This window comes from Catharus ustulatus, chromosome Z, assembly GCF_009819885.2.
Source record: "Catharus ustulatus isolate bCatUst1 chromosome Z, bCatUst1.pri.v2, whole genome shotgun sequence".
Classification (NCBI taxonomy): Eukaryota; Metazoa; Chordata; class Aves; order Passeriformes; family Turdidae; genus Catharus; species Catharus ustulatus.
In genome coordinates, this window is record NC_046262.2 from 62,918,619 (window position 1) to 62,924,618 (window position 6,000).

Below are 6,000 nucleotides of genomic sequence, written 5' to 3' on the forward strand. Positions count from 1 at the left end.
CCTGTCATTGTAGCATCTTCTGTTCTCTTTATAAATCTCTTGCAAATTATAAATCTTTAAGAGTATATTAAGGTCTTTAAAAGACTACAAATGTTTTTAAAGTATTTGAAATTAATCCTTGTTTGTAAAAGAAAAAAGTCTTCAAAAGCAGAAGGAAAAAAAACTTGACTGAGGAATTTAACAGAGATAATAATACAATTTTTTGTCCTGTGGAATAATTTTAACACAGAAGTAGCATAATTTAGACTGTGAAGAATGTAAGAAAGCATGTAAAAAACATAACAGATTATATCCTGACTAACACAAATGAGAAAAAGCCAGATGAAGCCAGAAGAGCCACTTCCACCTACTGAGTCTCCCCCGTTAGCCACTATTATGAATGTCAGTGGAGTAATCATCTTTAAAGTAGTTCATACAAGAGTCCCTAGAATAAAGTAGTATCTGATCTTGAATAAAATGTTGCAAAATGTTGCCTGAGGAACAAGAAACAACTGGGGTTTTGTTTGTGTGTTGCCTTGCGTGACAGCTAACATTCACTCCCAAATGCATCATTAGCTGAAGTTCGCTTATGGCAAAAAGACATCTTTATTTTAAGAGCAGCACTAATTTTTAAAATGGTAGTATGGAGGCTTGGTCTTACTTTGCTTGTATATATTAGGTTATATTGTCCCTGACTGTGGAAGACAAGTGGGGGTACCACGGAGAAGACGAACCTCATCCAATGATGATTGCTCTGTGAGACACTTAAAATCTTGCGGAGTGAAACACATTTAGCCCTTGAAAGACAACATCCTTTCCAACACCACTTTGCAGCCACAGTACCACACTCCCACAGCTAAATCAGAGGCCAGCTGATTAAGATACTTATTTACTAATGAGAAAACCATTTGGAAATTGGTAGAGAAGTAAAAGAATAAATTATCTTGGCGATATAACAATTATATAATAATGCAGACTGTTATGCTTGACTATAAAGCTATTAATTACAGCTCTTAAATCTAATGAATCAAATACCTGAGCACTACTCAATCCTAATTCTGTTAGTATGGAAACACAAATCTATTTCCTTTCCCTCTGCAACTCTGGACAGCCTGTCTGTGAACAGGATGACCCTTCAGCATTCTGATGAGTCAAGGCATGCAAGCCAGCACTACTGTTGTCTGTTGGCATCCACACCCCTGCTGAATAAGGATCCACTTTTTTAAGCTTTTTTCCTAAGTATAATTTTTTAATTTATTCCCTACTTTGTCTGAGTTCAGACTCATATTTTTGCCTTACTTCCATATTTGGTCTTTCTCCAAGTTCTTCTCAACAGCATATTCCTATCTGTCTTTTCTTTATTTACTCCAGATTTGCTACAGTACCAAAAGCTGTTATTTCTAACACATTTTCCCAGAAAACTTTGGCCTCATGGACAGCATTACTTCAGTATGAGTGGCTTTGTGCTCAAAGTTCTCCCATCATTGTCCATCCCAGACTGACCAAATTTTGTTTGCCTAGTTCAGTTATTGAACAAATATTTCAGCTTCAGTTTTAGCCCTGCCTAGGTCCTGCTAAGAACACCATACACACCAAGTATTTACATATCAGGGCAGCAGAGTAACTTGGTTTTCAGACTTCTGCCTTGGGCACACTTCTGTACTGGTCCTTGGGAGAACCTTAACTGCTCTGCAGCTGCGTGCTCCATAGAACACAAGTTTGAGTTTGGTCAGCTGCAGCAGCAATAACCTACAGCCTCTAAAAGAAGCAAAAATCTTAGCATATTTCAGTCACTACTAGCAAGAAAAAAGATTACCATGAACAAAACCCTGCACCTAAATCACACATTAATTGTCATTTTTCCCAAGGCATGCTCAGGGACTTCCCTGGATATGAAGGTGATCTTGAAAGATTGAAGTTAATTTTTTCACTTTGTTCACATGGTAGATTTTTTTCTCTTTTCTCTCAAAAAATGTCACCAAATCAGTCTTTCTTCCACCACATATTTTAATTTTTCCCTGGACCAGTAGCTCATCAATTAATTCTTTATGCTTCCTTTACTGCAAATTTGGATGATCAAATTTTGTTTGGTTTGGTTGAGGCTTTTATTTTCTGTTGAACTTCTTAAGAATACAGGCTACTTTTTTAAGATTTTAAAATGCTTTTTTCCCTAAGTCATCAGTAAATAACTGCATTTCTCCATGGTCTGGTTTGCACAGATTGAGTTTTGTCGTTTGAAATTCCCTTATGCCTAAGCAATCCCTGAATTTCACTTAACAGGCTATTAAAGTTATTGCTATAATTGTATAGAACAGAAGCAATATGGGGTTTTTTGGGGTTTTTGTTTTGTTTGTTTTAAGAAAACAAATATCATTTGGCTCAGTTTTCTTTAAGAGAACCTCTTGGTGGACAAAACAAAACAGTATAATCAAAGTAGTCCCCTTTCTTGTGTAAACTCAGTTTAGGGCTGGAACAAAATATTCATCTTGAAAATATGCATTACGTATTACATATTCCAACACACCGGATTTCCTCTTTTGTTCTAAGAAATTGCATCACACATGTAACCTTGGGCAAAATTAAGGTTTGTGTATTTTTCAGCTTTACTGTAGAAGTAAGATATCATACAGGTTTTTTATTGCTGAAATAAATTATCTGCCCTTCTCCCCAAAATCCTGAATAACAGAAAGGATTTATGTTGCTCTTCCAGAGAAGAGCTTTGTGGTCATATCATGAAGTGCACCATATCTGCATCCCAGTGCCCACCTTTGCTTGGGCAGGAGATGTTGCTAGTTGCACAGGCTGTATCTAAACAAGGAGATGCAGCTTCCCCAGAGCCCAAATCCAGAAGCATGTGTCACCTGTGTCCAAGATATGAGGTGGAAGCACTTCAGAGCAGTATACTTCTGGTTTCTGTCTAAAAGATACGCAGGCTGCATGAGGTACACAGATACATGCTTTAGCAAGTCTTCAGTCTGAATCACTGGCAAAACTAATCCTGAAGGTGCATACAGTAAAAAGTTAGAACAAAATCTGACTTTCTGATTCTTGTCTATCAATTGGGATCATGTTAGCATGATAGGTCAGCCAGAGCTTTAGATCAATCTAGCTAAATTACCCATCACAGCTTACTTCCCCCAGGTACAGAAGGCTCTCCAGTTCAGCCAGATTCTCTTTAAAAAGTATTTAGGAAAATTCATCTTCTGAGAAAAACCAAAATCATTCAGTCAGACAGTAGAAATAAAAAGTGCTCACACAGAACTCTTCTGCCAGTATTTGTTCTTTGTGAGCAGATCCTATCTTCCTCAGTAGATTTATTGCAGGTTTGATCTGGATCTCAATGGTCAATTTATTCTGGTGCCTGGGATGTCCCTGCCTTTCCTGACTGAGGCCTCCATGGCCTTTAATCCTCTTCTTTTCTCCCATAACCTGTGACCACCAGAAATTCCCCAATTTGTTTTCCCTTGGAGGTGAGGTGTCCTTGGTAGGAAGGGAATGACTTGCAGAAGAATCCTTTATTCAATTGCATATGGTATCTAAGTCCAAAGCAGTCAAGAATTAGACTTGACATACAACTGTTCAGACAGGAACCCATTCCAGGAACATTACTCTGTATGCATACATTGTACTCTGTCATTTCCAAAGGACTTCCTGTGTGATCCAAAAATAAAAAATGTGGTGAAAATTAGGTTCAGAGTGTGTCAAAAAGCACAGCTAATTTCAATTATTTATTTTATGGAGACCTCTACATTAACCCAGCATACCATAAACACGAGTGTGTTCCACAAGGAATTCTTTCATCACCCAGGGACAGGGCTGTAACCCAGCATAACCTATACTAACAATTCCTTTTTCCTAGCAAGTTCAGAATCACAGGGTTACAGAATGACTAAGCAAACAGAAAGTTTGCTCCCTGAAGGAACAATTCCATGAAGTATGAGGAAAAGTCTTCATACATTCTTCTATGTACTGTGGAGGCATAATCCACTTCTAATTATCCTAAGATTTAAGCTAACTCAAAGCCAGAGATTAGAAAAAATAAATATTTAGCTTCCGGCTTAATGCAATTAAGATATGAAAGCCACACAGGTGCAAAATCAATGGATGAAAAGCATATTTCACATATTTACTAGAGCTGAGTCACCATCCCTGGAGGTATTTAAAAGACGTGCAAATATGGCTCTTAGGGACATGTTTGGCAGTGTTCCAGTAAGGACTTTTTGAGGAATACATCTGGTGCAGGTAGCTCGGTCTGCAAAGCTGCAGTAGCCACTGGGTTCAAGTCTGAGAGAAGAGGCCATGAACCACCAGCCCTTTCCATAACAAAGGGCCAGTGTCACTGACCAGGGGACCAGATAGGCAAATACATGGCGGGAGCTGAAGACTCAGGAAGAAGGGGAAGACTGGAGTTTGCTTAGACTGTGAGGGCATAAAAGTCCAGGGTTTCCTTTCTTGGGGGTCCCTCTTTGGAGCAACCAGCTCGAGTTGTTTGTATGTTACTGTACTGTGTATAAATTAGTTTATGGAACGAGATAGCCAAGACTCTTCTAAGGGGAACCTGGAGCCAAAACAGTAAGGAAACCTTGTCTGACCATGCGAACATGGGAGGTGTAGGGAGTCAAGTAGGGACCCTTTGGCTCACTTGAGCCGTTCACTGCAAAGGGGCTTTGGTCCCAGCAGTTAAAATCTCTGGCAGTGGAATTGTGACTGCCGAGAGTCTCCAGAATGGCCAGAATGCACTTTCCTTAACAAAAAGAGCTCAATTATCTTAATTACCTATTCCAACCTAAATCATTCCATGATTTTATGATTTTCGATACTGCAAAAGTTTCCAAACAAGGAGCAGGAGGAGTGTGGTGAGCTAGAAAGTTCGCTCAGAAGACGTCGTTAAGCACGAGGAGTTAGACCCCGCCCTCTCCATGGCATTAGCCAATCACAGCTGTATCGAAGTTACTTAAGCCCGTGTTTGCTGAGAAATAACCGCATTTCACCGTCGACTGCATCAGTGTAGCGAGTGATTTGTCCGGCGACTGGGATTGTAAAAGTGTGCGTGTGTGTTCACCGTGGCCCGCTCTAGCCAGGTCGCCACTTGCCTTCGTTTTCCCCCAACGAAGGCAGCAAGGAGACTGACTCATGTCTTAAAAGTAAGAACAGTCCTCTTGCAAACATTGAAGTGAAAGGGAATGTGCTAAGCTTTTCTCAGACTTACCGCCTAAACTTATTTTCTGAAAAGCAACACATTTAGAATTTCAGAGTTTCTGAGGTTTAGTTGTTGAGGGCTGGGGGGCATTATTGTTTTGTTATTCGGGGTTTTTTTCCCAAGACACATAAGAATACATATAATATGTAAGAAGGTGTAAGAATTCACATATGACTGAGAAGAAAAGGAGAAAAATGGATCACACCAGGAATTCTGTACACAGGAGTAGTTATATTTACTCTGTCTTTGGAGAAGCTCCCTGAGCAAACATCAGCTACAAATCTACAGCACATTTTCAACTTTCTTGTGCTCTTGTTTATGCTCTGAGTTTTATTCATTTATTGGTCCCCACCGTGGAAGCAAGGAACAGATATGAAGGGACAGTATAGCCTCAGGGCACCATGGAGAACTACAGACAGATGGAGAAATAACTTCTCAAGTTTTACCCTAACACCTGCTCTGCTTTCCAGCAGAGTTGGAATAATTGGTCAGTCAGGAATTCAAGAGAATTGACATTACAATGAACAAAAAGCCAGCACTGTTCTTCATCCCCAAAGTTGCCTATAAACTATTATTCTTATTAAAATATTTTCTATACCCATCGTAACGCATTGCAACTGACATGAAAAGAAAGTGATCTCAGATAACACAAAGACAAAATACTGCAATCACCAGCTGTAATAGCACCTGTAATAGCACCATTTTGAAGAAGAACAATTGTATAGAAAGACATTATATTTCCCTCTAATGCTGGCTTTCCTCTTCAGACAATATATACCTTCTGCATGTTAAGTATGAATAGAGGAGCTATTGAGAAACAT